This window comes from Anser anser, assembly GCF_964211835.1.
Source record: "Anser anser genome assembly, chromosome: 1".
Lineage (NCBI taxonomy): Eukaryota > Metazoa > Chordata > Aves > Anseriformes > Anatidae > Anser > Anser anser.
Window position 1 is genome coordinate 28,139,927 of NC_139720.1, and position 18,244 is coordinate 28,158,170.

The following is an 18,244-nucleotide window of genomic DNA, read 5'->3' on the forward strand; positions in this document are numbered from 1 at the left end:
ATAGAAAAAAAAAAGAAGAAAAATGAGGGATCACTTTGTAAATATGTGAAAGGCAGTACATGCTAAGCAAGAGTTTCACTAATATTTAGGGAAATTTAAACATGCATTTGGAGTAAAATTAGGCTGAACCATGATGTCTGCACAAAGCAGCCATGGTCACTTTGATATGAATATGTTTTGCACCTGATATGAAAATAAGATGAGATAAAAACAAATACAACACAGGAGAAATAGGAAACATTTTAAAATTACCTTTGTTGCTGAATCTTACAACCACTGCTGATTTAAACAGTGGTGGTGAATCAGCAGGTACAAGAGATGATCTAGCTACTAATGCATTTGATTCTTTCCTGCACTCTGCTTAGTTCAATGATGAAATGAAGCCTATCATTTTAAGCACATGAATAACCTCACTAAAGAAATGATATCATTGGTATGCTTGAACTATGAGCTTGCATTCTAAGTGCAGAGCTCAACCAAGTTGCCAAAAAGAAAAAGATGTATTAGCGTTTAGGAATCTACCTAAGATCTGGAATATGTGTTTTATATAAACATCACGTACAAGAGACATTGCACTCAAGACATTTAAAGTGGATGCTCTCTATTTCTAGAAAGGGTACTATAGTGATAGTTCTCATAGACGTTCTCCATGCCTTCCTTACCTTTAGTCCAAATAAGGAGAAGGCTAGCTGATCTTTATATCCACTTATCGCTTAGCCTCTGCTGACTTGTTAAGAGGAGCACTAGCAGATCTTTGGAAGTTTGGTTTTGGCAAAAGGCTAACCAGTGGATATCTATTTAATTGGTTTGGATGTCTGTTGAATTAGTTCAATAACAAATAACTATTTTTTGAAAGGAAACCAAACAACTTTTTGATGAACATTAGCCCTTAATCTTGTTCTCAGTAGTGCAATGGTGTGAACAGTTTGCTCCGCTAGGGGTAGTTCACAGTATCGCATGAGATGTTACGTGATAGTCTGAAGTACATTCATCTTCAGTTCTGGAATTGGGCAGGGAGGGGGAGCATTACTTAGCGTATACCAAGTATACTGAAGTGCATCTACACTAATGCACGCAGCATGGGTAACAAACAGGAGGAGCTGGAAGCCATCGTGCAGCAGGCAGGCTACGACTTGGTTGCCATCACGGAGACATGGTGGGGCCGCTCCCACGACTGGAGTGCTGCAATGCCTGGCTATCGGCTCTCCAGGAGGGACAGGCAGCACAGAGGGGGTGGTGGCGTGGCTCTCTACATTAGAGAATCTTTTGATGTTGTGGAACTCCAGGCTGGGAATGGTAAGGTTGAATCCCTGTGGGTTAGGATCCGCGGGAAGGCCGGCAAGGGGTCTGTTACAGACCGCCGAACCAGGATGAGGAGACGGATGAGGAGTTTTATAGGCAACTGACAGAAGTTGCAAAATCGTCGGCGCTTGTCCTCGTGGGGGACTTCAACTTCCCGGACATATCCTGGAAACACAACACGGCACAGAGAAAGCAGTCTAGGAGGTTTCTGGAGAGCGTGGAAGATAGCTTCCTGACGCAGCTGGTCAGTGAACCTACCAGGGGTGGTGCCCCGCTAGACCTTCTCTTCACAAACAGAGAAGGACTGTTGGGAGATGTGGTGGTCCGAAACTGTCTTGGGCAGAGTGACCACGAAATGGTAGAGTTCTCTATTCTTGGCGAGGCCAGGAAGGGGACCAGTAAAACTGCTGTATTGGACTTCCAGAGGGCTGACTTTGAGCTGCTCAGGACGCTGGTTGGCTGAGTCCCTTGGGAGACGGTTCTGAAGGGCAGAGGAGTCCAGGAAGGCTGGGCACTCCTCAAGAAGGAAATCGTGATGGCACAGGAGCGGTCCGTCCCCACGTGTCCAAAGACGAGCCGGCGTGGAAGAAGACCGGCCTGGCTCAACAGAGAGTTGTGGCTTGTGCTTAGCAGAAAAAAGAGGGTTTATAATCTTTGGAAAAAAGGGCGGGCCACTGAGGAGAACTACAAGGATGTAGCGAGGCTGTGCAGGGAGAAAATTAGAAAGGCCAAAGCTCATCTGGAGCTCAACCTGGCTAATGCCGTTAAAGACAACAAAAAATCCTTTTACAAATATATCAACGAGAAACGGAGGACTAAGGAGAATCTCCATCCTTTACTGGATGCGAGGGGAAACCTAGTTACTAAGGATGAGGAAAAGGCTGAGGTGCTTAATGCCGCCTTTGCCTCAGTCTTTAGCGGCAATACCGGTTGTTCTCTGGATACCCAGTGCCTTGAGCTGGTGGAAGGGGATGGGGAGCAGGATGTGGCCTTCGCTATCCATGAGGAAATGGTTGGCGACCTGCTACGGAGCTTGGATGTGCGCAAGTCGATGGGGCCGGATGGGATGCACCCGAGGGTACTGAAAGAACTGGCGGAGGAGCTGGCCGAGCCGCTTTCCATCATTTATCGGCAGTCCTGGCTATCAGGGGAGGTCCCAGTTGACTGGCGGCTAGCCAATGTGACGCCCGTCTATAAGAAGGGCCGCAGGGCAGACCCGGGGAACTATAGGCCTGTCAGTTTGACCTCAGTGCCAGGAAAGCTCATGGAGCAGATTATCTTGAGGGTCATCATGCGGCACTTGCAGGGCAAGCAGGCGATCAGGCCCAGTCAGCATGGGTTTATGAAAGGCAGGTCCTGCTTGACAAACCTGATCTCCTTCTATGACCAAGTGACGCGCTTGGTGGATGAGGGAAAGGCTGTGGATGTGGTTTACCTTGACCTTAGTAAGGCTTTTGACACAGTTCCCCACAACATTCTCCTCAAGAAACTGGCTGCTCGGGGCTTGGACTGGCGTACGCTTCGCTGGGTTAGAAACTGGCTGGATAGCCGGGCCCAGAGAGTTGTGGTGAATGGAGTCAAATCTGGTTGGAGGCCGGTCACTAGTGGTGTCCCCCAGGGCTCGGTACTGGGGCCGGTCCTCTTTAATATCTTTATCGATGATCTGGATGAGGGCGTCCAGTGCACCCTCAGTAAGTTTGCAGATAACACCAAGCTAAGTGCATGTGTCGATCTGCTCGAGGGCAGGAAGGCTCTGCAGAAGGATCTGGATAGGCTGGAGCGATGGGCTGAGGTCAACTGTATGAAGTTCAACAAGGCCAAGTGCCGGGTCCTGCACCTGGGGCGCAACAACCCCAAGCAGAGCTACAGGCTGGGAGATAAGTGGCTGGAAAGCTGCCTGGCCGAGAAGGACCTGGGAGTATTGGTTGATAGTCGGCTGAATATGAGCCAGCAGTGTGCCCAGGTGGCCAAGAAGGCCAACAGCATCCTGGCCTGTATAAGAAGCAGTGTGGCCAGCAGGTCTAGGGAAGTGATTGTGCCCCTGTACTCGGCTCTGGTGAGGCCGCACCTTGAGTACCGTGTTCAGTTTTGGGCCCCTCGCTACAGGAAGGACATGGACGTGCTCGAGCGAGTCCAGAGAAGGGCGACCAAGCTGGTGAGGGGTCTGGAGAACAAGTCTTACGAGGAGAGGCTGAGGGAGCTGGGCTTGTTCAGCCTGGAGAAGAGGAGGCTCAGGGGCGACCTTATCGCTCTCTATAGGTACCTTAAAGGAGGCTGTAGAGAGGTGGGGGTTGGTCTGTTCTCCCACGTGCCTGGTGACAGAACGAGGGGGAATGGGCGAAAGTTGCGACAGGGGAGTTTTAGGTTGGATGTTAGGAAGTACTTCTTTACCGAAAGGGTTATTAAGCATTGGAACGGGCTGCCCAGGGAGGTGGTGGAGTCACCATCCCTGGAGGTCTTTAAAAGACGTTTAGGTGTAGAGCTTAGCGATATGCTTTAGTGGAGTACTTAGTGTTAGGTCGGAGGTTGGACTCGATGATCTTGAGGTCTCTTCCAACCTAGAAATCTGTGATACTGTGATACATTTATTCTTCAAAATTTTCACAGTGAGAGAAAGTAGAATGGTTTCATAATATGTGTTGAGTTTTTTTGTTTGTTTGTTTGTTTGTTTTTTCCCATAACTGATCTTGTTCTACTGGTAGTTTCAAAATTTCAGCAGTACCACTTCAAACTGAAAGCTACATATTTTTATTTTACATAGCAAATAAGAAAAAAAAAAACCTGCATATTTGCTCTTTAAAATGCACTGATTTATAATAACATACTATAACATTTAGGATTTTAATACCAGTACTTCAGTGTAATAAAACTTTTAGTGATTCCCTGGCATGACTTGTTCAGACTTAAGTTCCTCATTTACATATCTGATGTCCCCCAAGAGACAGACAAGCTTCAAGTTAATTATCCATGTAGCTGTAAGAACTCCTGTTTCTTAGGTAGGAACTCTCTAAAAAAAAACTAACAGTTATTAAATATTACTTTGAGTTTCAAAAAGTAATCAACTTGCATTATAAGAGGCACTAAAGAGATACTTAAATTTAATATTCTTTGCAGGCTAAATAATATATAAACCATGTACAAGGCTTACACAATCCACAGATAAAACAATTGGCAAAAACTAACAGGAAGCACAGCCTTCACTAAGTTCAAGCACTACAAATGCTCAGAAGTAAAAGGCTCTTGAACAAACTCTACACTATTCCATAAGATTAGTAGTTATTTTGAATGAAGGCAAAATTGCACCCGTTGAAAACAGTGACACCTTTCCAACTGGTTCTGGTGGAGCAGGATTACTAACAAATAAGTGGAAAGAATCACGCTCTTTATAGAAAATAACAAGTGACAGAACATATACTGCTGAAATGAAATGCAACTGTAGTAAAGACACCAACATGGCTCTTGCATCTCACTAAAGTATAGTTACAGGGAGGGGGAACAGAGAAATGCTGTATAGTGTATGTTGTCATTTGTAACCAAAAACATCTTTAAAAATCATTTGATATTATCACAGAAAAGAAGAATAGAATAACTGGTAAGCATAAGATGGACTTTAAATCCAATTGCTCTACACAGCTTCCATTCACATAGCATATGAATGCCTTCAGGAGAGTGTTAGACAATGTACCTAATATATTTCATCTGTGGCTCATTCTCTGTCATCCTCAACTGCAGCTGGCAACTTACAAGTACAGATATCAGGTGAAATAATTAATTTGAGTATTTTACAATAAATGAACATGTGCATCTACTTCCCAGAGTCTCATGATGACTTGCATGAGAGGCAAATTCACCATCTCCAAACTATTACATGCATCCTATAATTAAGTTACAATGGCTGAATAGAATGTGGATGCTCTCTCTACACAGAAGACAACAATCTCATTCCACAAAGACCTTGTAGGTCATTCAAGAAACAATTAGATGTCCTGCTATCTACACTAAATGAAAAGAAGGCCAAGGGCAGAGTAGCCTTTCTTCTGTTTCCTGTAGCTTCAGTACTCATGCATTCAAATGAAGCCAAACAATATTAAGCCACAGCGTAACACATACAGAACACATACGCCTTGTAAAAAGTTGCTATTATTTCTATCTCACAAAATGGGGCAAGAAGAGTCACGTCTGTCATTTTACAGAAACGCATTTGTTAACAAATGTCTCTTATTTCAGTTTCTCAGCATCAATATATACAAAGTGAAAAGCACTAAATAAAACCACTGTCATTGCTCTGTTATTTAAAGATAGATGAGAACATGTACTAATGTCAGCTGTGTACACATTCAGCTTTGGGGTAAAAAGCCTTAACATGAGAACAGAAAGAGGTAAGATCTAACTTTTACATGTTAACCGAAGGTCTCTTATCATATGTAGAAAGTCTATCTGACATTTTCAGGCACTTTTACCTTTAATTAGGTGTTTGATTTATTGTGATAAAGATGGTTGAAACTCAGTAATGTTCACAGACTTTGTGAGTGCAAAATCTTGCAATCCTTAGGCAGGTGATGTTATCACACAAAAACAATAGAAGATTTCAAATAGACAATGTCACTCTGAAATGATCCTTTCTAGCTGGAGTTGGAACAATGTTGACAGACAACTGCAAAGGGAGTCACTTCTAGGCCTTCTCAGTCAAAATGGAGATCACTGAGACCTTAGAGGGTGTTTGCAGAACTGTACCGAACTGGTTCCTTAAGGCATCTTGCCTAAACTTGGAAAATATTAGGTTGTGAAGCTTTCTTTCTATCACTTACTGTATTAAAGCACAGTACAAAAACTTACAAAAAGGCCCTTCTAAAATATGAATAGGTCACAACTCACCTCCCTTTATTGTTGTCTTAGTGAAGTCCGAAGAGCAATGAAGGCCAATATATTTATCACTAGATTTGTCTTTGAAACAATGGCTTGTTTAAATGACGATTTTAAAACAGATTATGATTAAGAGGAAGGCACAATCCTGGATTAGAGAGCCAGATTCTTTGAAAAAACATTAATGGCAACCACATAAATAAACTAAACGCATAAAGAGATTGTGCTTGCATTTATTTTCCATGTCTAAACGTTTCTTCTCTCATCACATGTAAGTCCACCAATGAGTTTATGGGAAAGAGTCACACTTGGCAGGAGCCGAGCACTGAATTAAGTATAGAAATACAGAAAAATTCAAAAATATAGATTGAGATAAACATATGCTTTTAAAAAGAAGTAGAAAAAGCAACTGCTATCCCTGAAAGGAAGTTATGCAATTAGGAGCTTTTTTTTGTTTGTTTGTTTGTTTTTTTTTAGGGGAGGGGGGTGGGATCAAGAGGAGGACCCAAAGTAATTGCCACCATCACTCCCATTATACAGAATGCAGATCCAGGTGACTAGCAAGAGATAGTGGAGTTCAAATGTAGAACTCAAATTACGTGAAATAATCTGTCTTTCAAAGATCATGAAACTGCCTACTTTCTATGGAGTTTGAAGCTAGATTTTCCCTTACCAGAACAGTGTGTAATTGCCTTTGGATTCTTGCCATTGTTTCCAGTCCATGCAGTAGTTATTTCACCTGAGGAAATTGAAGCTAAGCAAAACTGTCTATGCCATTGACCTGACATTCTCAATCCCGCAGTGAAATGAATTCACATACAGATTCTTGGATTTTCATCTAACTTCCTGGTATGAAAGCTCTTGATTAATAAACATTAGGTTCCATTTCTGTTCCCTTTCATCATTTCCAGGATGATTTAAAAACAGGTCAAATGCCATCCTGTCACCCATAACAAAACAAGACTAATATCTGAATTCACACCATAATGCTACATGTTGTGTTTGCCACCTTTTTAGTTTGCTTGGTACAAAGTACCCCACTTCACTGTTTTTTGCTTATGGAGAATGTCCTATGTTGCATTCACATTTACACAAATGTTGGCACAGAATTTCACAAACTTCATTAGAGTATGTGAGATTATTTGGGCATTATGCTCAAAAGGCACAGAAAATATCTTGTCTCCTCCCTGTGGCACAGAGAGAGGCGATCAATCAAAAAGGTGCTCGGAGTCAGACAAAATGGCTGTATGGTGCTTCAGTGTTCAAATTATATGTGTTCTTTAAAAAAATTGAATGCTGGATAATGATTTGCCACACCGCTATACTACAGGTAAGTTCAAAAGCAGTCATTGTCAGTATGCTGATTGATGTAAAGCTTTCAGTCTCTGGGGGGAAGAGTATAGCACTTCCTACTGCTTGATCCATAAAGCAGCATTTACTGCAGCCCACCTTCCTGGTCTGTGCTGCATAATACATTGCCAGATTATGGGAGTTCGGGAATTAAAAGGAAAAGAAAAGAATGGATGAAAAAGCCGTGACCCCCTCCTCCACAGGTGAAATATTTGAGTCCCTGCCTCAAGGTATTGGAAGTAGGCACTAATTGCCATCCAGATATCCACTACTCACTTTCACCTAAATATTTCTCACTTCTGGCTGATAAACCAACCTAAAATTTAATTGAATTTTTTTTCATTTAATGTTTGCATCCTGTGATGACTAGCTGGGACTGGAAGCATTCACTATCGGTGAGCTACAGCATAAAAATGGAGAACAGCACCATGTGAAGGAGCCAAAGTAAAAGGCAAGGAATGAGAAGAAGAAAAAAAAAATAGCTCTTAAGGATCCACAGTTCAAGTTTCTTTTACTAAGAACCAACAACTTGTACTCTAAGTGACACTTCATGTGCCAGGTACAGTGCCAGTTGTTTGATTCTGTATTTGCCACTTAGTGATCACTATCTGGATTTTTGCAGGCATTTTCTCATGGCTGTTGAACAGAAACCTGCAACGCTATCCACAGACAGGAAGGGGAAAGTATTATTGATCTGTGTCTGCTTTGATGTTCTGCTTTCTGGGAGTGAAAACCAATCTGTTACAATCAGATGCTGCACAGCCTGAATTATATTGAGGTTCCCATCAATATATAGAATATGTGGGAGCAAATACACAGTAGCCACAAAAGAAAGACTTAACCAGATTATTAACCATCTCTGGGTGTTGAAAAAGGATGTTCATGTGGGATCCACAGAAGTCTCATTCTTAAAGACCTTTGGGGGACAAAAATATGAGAAAGAATGGAGAACACATGGAGAAGACAAAGAGAGTTAGCACTTTATGATGCATTAAAGTGACTTCTACAATCAATGATACTCTATTTGGAACAGAAGTGCCCCATAAATTTAAAAAAAAAAAAAAAAAGAGGAACAGAAGCATCTGATATTCAGAATTTTCAGACCTTTTTTGGTAAGTTTATAGATACTTTCTATGCTAGATTTGTACCCAAACAAAGGAGAGATGGAGCACAGAACACCAAAATCCAAAATCCTTTCTCCCAAGTATTTTCAGTCTGAGAGAAAGAGCATGAGCACAAGCAGCTGCCAGAAAGACAGACTCCGAGATGATGATTAGAGTCAAGGGGAACACGATCTGAAAGATAAAAGATAATATGAACTGATAGTGCTGAGCAGATAACATTCCCTGTTACCTCCTTAGAGCTTACCACCATCAGCCTACTGTCATGGGAAGGAAGACAAAATGGGAATATTGGTTACAAAAAAGCACAGGTGCCAAAATGAGATTGGTCAAAGACAGGAAGAAGTGACAGAATGAAGCTTGTTCAAAATGAAGTCTTTGCAATGATTATTTAATACTATTAAAGTGCAGATGTGTTCTTTAAAATACATCTGGATCTGATTACACACCACTTTTTATCTTGTTTTCTTCCTTTAACTTGGAAATTACCCGTAAATCAAAACAGTAGCAATTTTTGCAGAGATGAAAATAAGCAAAATCCAAGTTTTGTGGAGAAAAAACTTCCAACTGCCTCTTCGCATTGAGATTTCTTGTAAGTATCTATAAAAGCAGAGATGGTAGTGCTTGCCAAAAGTATTTCATAGCCATGGTCAAATGTGACATGAAGGGTGAATTAATCAATAGAACAGGCAAGATGTCCAAATATACGTTAATGATAGTAATTGAATAGAAACAGAATCATATAGGCCTAAGGGAAATGTGAAAATATAGGAGGATGGAGACAAAAGGATCTTAGAGATATTATAGTATGGTAAGTCTATGTACTATAATTGCAATAATATAAGGAAGAGCCTTTCATTTTGCCTAACTCATGTAATCCGTTTTTCAGCATGAAAAAGTAGGAGACAGATAACTGAAACGAAATACTAGAGGCAACTTCAGTACTCTCAATAGTAAAAATGCCTTAGAATATCAGAGCTGTATGCTTAGGCCACAGATATGCCACAGGACCACAGAAGACTCATAACCTTGTTAAGTCAGGCAGAGTACCTTAGGGCATATCAAATGGCACCTGACACCTACAGTATGGCACCTGAAATGTTCTCAAAGAGTCAGAAAAATCTCTCTCTAAAAGTGCCAGGCAAACTCTCCCCTAAACACAACCACCAACATAAAATTCCTTTAATGTTTTAATCCCACTTATTAACTCTACCAAATTCTCTTTAGGTGGAGTTCTTAAAGAAAAAGACAGGTTTCACAGTTTCACAGAGGAGGGTCACTGTACTGTTGGGTTATTTCTCTTGCAATTTTAAGTGCCCATGATTAAATGAGTTAGATGCAGAACAGTATATTGCATATTAAAGGCAGAAGACTCTGAAACAAGGTCTTAACTTTAATTATTTGGAGAGTTTTATGAGAATCTTCTGTTCTTGGGTTTTCTATTTCTCTTTGGAAGAGTAAATAAAATTAACTCAATTTCCAGCTGTGGACAGATTGTGGGCAGATAGATAATTACCCTGCCATACCCGTGGGTAGCCAACTTCCCCCACTGTTCAGTAGCATTTGAATTGTTTGCCTTATATCTCACTGGTTTTGACTTTGTTGAGAAGAACAGAGGTGACATTTATCTCAACACAAACATATATTAGTAAGCCATTTTCAGAGATGCAAGTTAAGCAAGGGCCTGTAAGGCACACATACGGTCAGGCATATTACAGCAATTTTAGTGACAACAAAGACCAGAAAGGAATTGTTACATTTGTAGATAATGTGATTGAAAGTTAAAGGGCAAATTCAGGTACATGTCACTATTCTCTCAATGCTAAAAGAAAGCAGGAAAATAATGACCTGTAATTCCAACAGGGAGCAAAGAATCAGACCTTCTACAGACAATAAGGGTGTTTCACCCCATACTCTTCTTTTGATTTTCACATGAAACCATACACTGAATAAATTCCTGGCACAGCTCTGTAAAATTTCCTATCACTGCAGCCAGTTATTAAATATCTAGGTTTAACAAGGGAAGTGACAAATGAGAATTACACAAAAAGTAAGTATTTGGTATTTTGGTAGCTTCTTGACACAGCTGCCATGAAACCAACACGAGCTGGATTCAGCCAGATGGTAATGACTTAAGAGTAGGGCTGCACAACTTACTTTAAGAGCTGCAAAAAGGAGGTAGCTGACCCCAGTCAGGCGATCCAGAGTGCGTTACTCTGGCACCAATGTACTTTATACAACAAGCAAACAGAGTGAAACTACCTTGAAAGGATATCAAAAGAGCCCAAGGTTGGCTAGAGCTGTCAAAGGACAGGGCTGTGTTTGAACTTTGGCTGCTCTCTAAAGCTCAGGTGCTGCTCTCCCTTCAGGCTCCAACCCCAAAGCTGTCTTCTAAGGCCTGATGCATAACTAAGCATGGACCTTTTGTAAAATATCCTAGTGGCCAGAGGACTTGTAGAATAGCCATCTGTGTTCCAGCTTCTCCTCAGCCTATGGTGATTTAAACCCCAAACTGCCATTCCCAACAAGAGTGCCATACCATCAAACCCGAGTTAACTGTCAGAGGAGATGAGAGGATAGCAAGAAGATACTCTATAACCTTTCTTTCCAGGTTAGGCCACAGTGCAGTTAAAAACACACAAAAAAATGGAAGTCAAATGTCAACACAGAGGTTTAATTTGGAGGTCTGTGGATAGATGGAGAGTTGAAGTCCACTCCCTACCAGTTTATAGGTCTTCTTTTTATTTATTTATTATAATAATTAGAAAAATGAACAATTTCACAATTTAAAAAAATGGAGTCAGAATTGATATAGAAATTGATATAGAAACATTAATACCCAATGTTTTGTACATTTTTTTCTAGAAAATTAATTAACATTAATTTGGAGTATTCTGTAACTAAAAGTTTTTAAATTGTATCAAATTACATAAAACCGCAGTATGCTGTCTCTATGCTATTTCATTATTATTATTTTCAAGTGATAAATGATTGGAGGGCAACAAAAATGTTTTCACTCTAAACTACAGACAAGAATGTAGAGGTAGTTGATAAGAATGACTGGGATGGGAAACACTGCGACATCTGGGAGCTGGTTTTGACAGCACCAGCAGTGGCATTATAAGTAAAATGCAGAAGACTTTACATGGATTTACAGTCCATGCAGCAGTAATAATCCTTGACATGAATTATTTTTGAACTACTGCTGCCCGTATGCAATGTGTTAAGACAATGAACTTCCAAAAGCAATCAGAAGATGTCACAAATGTTACCACTCCACTCCATAACACACCATAGTGAATCAGGGCAGGCCTCAGGGAGACTTTAAAGAAGTGGTGGAGTGGTGGAGTACAGCACCAAGGCAAAGGAAGCCCTCAGAGGTTTAAACTCTCCCATTTCTGTGACTGTAACTTGGTATGACTCAGAGCCGGCAAATGCTGCAGCTGCTGCTCTTTCTCACACTAGGTGTAAACAAATGAGCCCTATGCATTTAGCAGCTCCTTTTTGGGAGAAAAAAAAATATATATTTTTTTCAGATTAGCGAAAACCTATCAATTTCTTGTGTTCTCTTTTAACTGTAGATTTTACTTCACCAGGTTTCTTTTTTCACCCTTACAGTATTGCATAACATCCCGAGTGAAAAGAAAGAAATATATATGTATGGGATATATGGACCACAAAGCTCCTCTGTGTGTGTTCTCTGTTACTCAGTTTACAGGGGCAATAAGAGAAATATAATTGCCACAGTTTTTTCACCTTCCGTACCCATTCCAGATTCTTTAAGGGTCTTTGAGGGACTTATTTTAAGCATGCCATTTAATGGCCCATAGAAAATACAAATCCACTAATCTGGTTTAGAAAATACCCACTCACTTTGGTACACAAATATTTATTATTTATCAGGAAGATATAGGCTATTATTGCAAATGATCACAAGGAATTTGAAAATACAAAATCAAAATGTCTGTTGTACACATCCCATGCATAGATGGAGCCAGATATTGCCCCCTGGAAATATTTAAGACTGCCATTAACACAAAAAAGTTCAATATTTTCAACTGACTCCAAATCCCCTTTATTCTTAGAGGGTCAGATTCTGCAGCCACCTGATTCAGTTCCAGAGGGATGCAGTCTCCACTAGGACACAACTATACCCTCAAATACGGGCTCTGCAATATGTTGATGTTGAAGGGTGAGATATAAGTCCACAGTGAATCTGAATGTGAATCACACTGAGACTATATCTAACACACTGGCAGTTTTGAACATGTATTTATTGTAAAAATAATTCTGGAGTATCATGCTGTCTGTATACACCGATAGTTTTATTGGCTTTCTTTTAGCTATATTTGAAAGACTTTGATAGTGCTCTTCAACAGACAGGAGCTTGTAGAGCATGTCACCATTTTGATTATAGTTGTAAGGTGTGGAGTGCTATAATCACAGGCTAGGATGTGGTGCACTGAGTAAAGGCCTGAATATATTTTACCACTGGGTATTAATAGATATTTATTACACAATATTACTTATCTCTAGTGTAGTATTTCCTGTATGTATAGTAAAAACAAACAAACAAACAAAATAACACTACAAACACAGTGTTAAACAAAATGACCTACAACTCTCACCTTACGTAGACTTTCCTGTTTGCATAACCAAGGATGTCCTAACAAAACAAATTTTTTATTTTTCATCAAACCTAAACATAAGAAGTCTTCAACATTTTGCAACAGTTAAATGCCTAATAGCTGCTGTTTCATCTGAGGCTGAAACAGTAGTGACCGAGTGTCTTGCTCTTCTGCCAGTTTCACTGTAGCTATAGCTCAAAGCAGCAATAAATCAGTTATATACATGTTTAAAACATCAACAATAAACCTACTGTCAGAGGCCCAGACTCTCCAAGCCAGCTCCTCTGACCTACTGACTTTAATGATATTTGCAGATCAGGGCCAAATTGTGAATGTAGGTGCAGGTATCTATAGTTTAGGGCAATGCCATTCCTTGCTTCTCAGAGTACAATTTAGCCAGAAAGGGTTTTATTCAAAAAAAAAAAAAAAATCTGTTAAAAGGGAGAATGACAGGAGTGAGACATGGCTCCTCCTCCTTCCACAAAGGATGCTTCCTCACTAGCAGAATCCTCCTTTCCTTCTCCCTCCCTCAGTTTGACAATTGCAGAGTGCCAAGACACGGAAATCATCCTTCCACCAGTGACATCTGTCTCCCCAAAGAGCTCTGGAGGCAGTTATTGTGATAGCTTTGGAGTCTGTCATATCATTAGGTGAATATTGAATAGTCTGGAACTTCATTCTCTTAATGTTAGTTCTGCTGACTCACATTTGATTGGCTGGAGTTAACTTGATGCATCATTTAATTTATTTTTATTTTATTATATTTTTTATGTGTGCTAAAAAGGGGAGGAAAAAAGCTTAAATGAATTTATGTGTAGGACTTACAGGTTAGGAATGCCTTCTCTTTCATTTATTCTGTGGTATATCCATAATTAACAGACGGCAATGTCCAGCTATGCATCTACTGGAAATACTGAGCTTTCATTGTGAAACGGCTGATGCATATGAAAGTGTAAGAAGGCTTTATGTGCCTTTTCTTTGCAAACAGAGACTTCAGAATACTCTCACTACTGAAGCATAAAGAAAAAAAAAAGACTTTTTAAAATAACTACTCTCCTTAGAAATGACATTTTAAAAGAGTACCAATTAATATCAGAAGCAAGTCGTAAGAGTTAAAGAAGTTTTAAGTATTATCCTTTTCAGCGTGGCTATCAATAGGAAGCTGACAATAGTATTATTGCTATTTACATATTGGTAACACACTGGTATGAATTTGCATAACGTATTGTGGTTCTATGCTCTAGGGAGTTGCATTGTAACATATTGGTGCTTAATGAACTCTGAAAAAATTGATTTTCCACAGAGTAAATTAAGGAATGCATTATAGCTGTTAAAGCAATCTTAAGGGAAATCTGAGGCTTCCACTGCAGCACCATGCTTAGTAAGTAATAAATTACATGTTATACTTATTTGCCTTAATTCATGCTAATTTTGTCCAATTAATGTATCACAGTAATTCAGAAGCCTGTCACAGGAGAGCTAATTATTTATTGGATTTTTGTGTTCAGCTCCCTAGGAGTCTACTAGCAAACAAACTTGCGACTGTCTTTCTGTTAGGTCCACAATGACATTCTTATGTCTTACTGTGGAAAGAAAAAGAATGTTATTATTTTCGGTTCAAGTTATAAAAATGGATCATTATTCATGTAAGTTATTTTTTTGTTTACAAACTGGTGTCACGTAGTGACAGTCTGCCATACTATTAGGATGAGATCCAATGTTTTTCCTCTTCCTGTAAATGCCTGAACATGACATAATTCTTATTAAAGACTACAGTGGTACTTTTCACAACCTGAAAGCTTCTGTTGAGTGTGTGTAAAGTTCAAGAAAAAAAAACTCTTCTCATTCTTTTCACTGAAACCTATGTTTTTCAAAATCCATCGGCTTGAAAAATCAAGCACAACATGCCCATTGCAGTTGATATGCTTCTACAAAAATAGATTTTTAACTGTGGCAGAATGTTAATTCACAGTGAAAAAAAATTTTTGAATTATTTATGAGATTAATTTGTGCAATTCATACCTATAAATAATATGGCAGTTGCTAAATAATTTGCACAGAGTGATAAGATGCAGACATCACAGTTAAACAATAAGAGAGTCACCAGCTGTGAAATACCCACTATCTGCTAGCATTCTGTCATGCACAAGCATTTACAGGAAATTATTTGTTGGGGGTGGAAAGTATTAGATCTGATACTCCACTTCTTCTCATGGGTAGCAGGAGAATTCTTGTCAGTTGATTACTGTCTATGTGAAAAGAAGTGATATTTCTTTAAATGTATAATGCAAAGTGACGTTACCAGCAGGCTACATAAAATCATGTGATGTAACCTTCCATAATATGATGCACATGACTGGCTGTGTCACAAATTTAAAAAGATTTATTTTAGAAGAACAGTTGCGAAAAAAAAAAATAAAAATATAACCCTACTCCTTTTCAGTCAGTTACCATTGATATGTGTCTGCCTATAGCCAAATGAATTCAGTAAACATCTCTGAGCAATATACCATCTCACACTTACTGTAGCTATTATTATCACTTAGAAAGCATCCATTGAGTACTTCATAGTCTTCTACCACCATTTTTCAATATCATCATTCCTAGAAAACACACAAAAGATTGACAAAGAATTAAGTATCCATTCCTTGTTGCTTGAAAAACAGTTGTTTAATTGTTTATGGCATTCCAAATTTGAAGTGGTTTTCTTCATTTTTATTTTTTTTCCTTGACTTGTCCACTTCAGAAAATATAAAACCTGTACTTAATTTTAGGCACGTCTTAAATCCTGTCAAAGTCAACAGGGATGATAACTGAGTGTTCCCCTGAACTAGGAGTTTTATTTTCAAACTGCATTACCTGGACATTCAGGACAAGGGAACGGAATATGGGCACCCCTTCTAAGGATGGGAGCACATATGGCCGAAAATACTGTGCAAACATGATGGCTATTTTATGAATGGTTTGGGAAAAGAGGCAGCTGTGCAGAAGAGTAACAATCAGAAAGGAAATCCCAAGAATCTAGAAGAAAAGACCTTATGATAATGTCAGAAAATTCTTCTCACCAGCAAATACATCAGTTTTGAAAGCCCATTTGCCTGAAAATACTGAGAATTTTTTCCACCTCTCAATCCTTTTCTTCCTATTAGTAGTCTGCATCATTGCCTATATGGAGAAGTTTAAATAGCCTCTTCTCATGAGCCAAAATCTGCACAACCCGACACTGAAAATTGTCTAAAACACTAAATCATATAGAACAAGTGACAGAGCGTTTGCATTGTAAAGATGTCACACTATGGATATACAGAATAGGAAAAAGCCTAAAATCTAAAAACAAGATTTGGAGTCCCTAGTTGTTATGAATGTTTTAAAGTGTCCATGTTTACTCTCTTGTTAAGCTAATGTGTTTGCTTCTGCTAGATGTAGCAGAAACTTACAAGCTAACTTTTGTGTTTCTTTGAACTAATATAGAAACTTAAAAAAAAATAAAAAATCCTCGGAGAGGGAAGGCTAGCTATGAAGAATGAGATATTCATTACAGAGCCTCGACTATGTTTTCTCCTTCCTTCTCCAAGTAACCCTTCTGAAGAGACCAACTGCACAATGGAGGTAGGGAGAGGAAGAGTACTATATTTTTCCTTTATTTTTTTTTTTGTGCCAGCTAATTACCTCACTTTCCATGAAGGCAGCTGCTTTTCTGCTTGTTATGTCATTGGATTCTTCTCCAATCAGTCTGAGTATGACAAAAGAAATCAAATCTCAACACCTTCTTCCACTACAGAAATGCAGGAAAATCCTCTTTACACTAAACACTTTTCTGGACTTTACACTAAACACTTTTCTTTAATTTCTGGAACTATAAATTTCCCAACATCAATATATTTTGTTATTCTGCCTGACACCTGACATATTCTGATACATTAGTTCTTTCCAACTTCCAAAGGCAACTTCTTTCTCCACACCTGGAACATCTTTGTCTCACTTCTTTCCTCTCCCATGCCCTCCTCCCCTCACCCTGGCAAAGATAAGCAAGCAAGGGAGTTCACAGAAGCCTTTTTGGACTGACAAGATTTTAGTGGTCTTTCATCACCCAGCAAATGGAGGAAGGCTCTCTGTGAAAGCAGAACATGTATTTAAGATCACATTCAGAATGCAAATAATTTGAAAAATCAATGCTTATACATTGTTTCATGCCGTGCAAAATCTGTCCTGTTATGCCAACGGGCCTTCTTTGTTAGACCATAAGAGACAGTTTTTAAAGTGATAGGGGAGTCAGGTGTAATTTAATGAAACAGTACCACCAGTAGTATCCTTCCTCCCTCAAAGGACAAAAAAAAAAACCTAAAAAAATAAAAGCTTATATAAATTACAGAGATGTATAGAATCTCCTGTACTCCCACTTGGGTCTGTTGCCTTTTGTCCTATTACTCTGAAAAGGGTCTGGGTCCATATTGCCTCTAACTTTGAATGTGGTAGTTGGAAACATGAGTTGTCTTTACTGACCCTTGTGACAGCTTTATCCCAGTGATCCCAGATGGACAAGGGTCTACAAGAGAGCAAGTGCAGGCAGTGGTATGGACAGTGAACAGAAAAAAATACACAAACAAACAAAAAAAAACATGTAATAGGCTCTTAGAGTCTAAAAATATAGTGAGCAAGACCTGAGTGCCCCAGAGCTGAATGTTTAGCCTACAGGGCACAAATGAAATTTGAGATGGATATACAGAGAATGAAAGTCTGAGGTAGTTTTTTATAGAGTGAATTGTAGCAATACGTAAGAAAAGGGGAAAGAAACTCAAAAGCGGCTATAAAAAGCGGCAGACTATTGTTACAAACAGAAACCATCGGCTGACTGAGTTTTTCTAATGGATACATTCTGCAGATCTTTGCTTTCCTTCCTGACAGTAGTGGATGGAGACTATGAATATTCACGACGCAGCTTCCAGGATTCACCCATGACCAGATTCCTCATCATGAGCA

The 18,244-nt window shown here is 39.4% G+C and overlaps 1 long non-coding RNA gene across 2 annotated transcripts in view; it reads right to left on the reverse strand.

Annotated features, from left to right (window-relative positions):
• Positions 1-18,244, reverse strand: part of LOC310880208 — a 46,635-nt gene that overhangs the window by 19,994 nt on the left and 8,397 nt on the right. For both annotated transcript variants that reach the window (XR_014571533.1, XR_014571534.1), the window contains one exon: positions 15,789-15,867. This is a non-coding gene — a long non-coding RNA (uncharacterized lncRNA). The remainder of the gene's footprint in view (positions 1-15,788; positions 15,868-18,244) is intronic.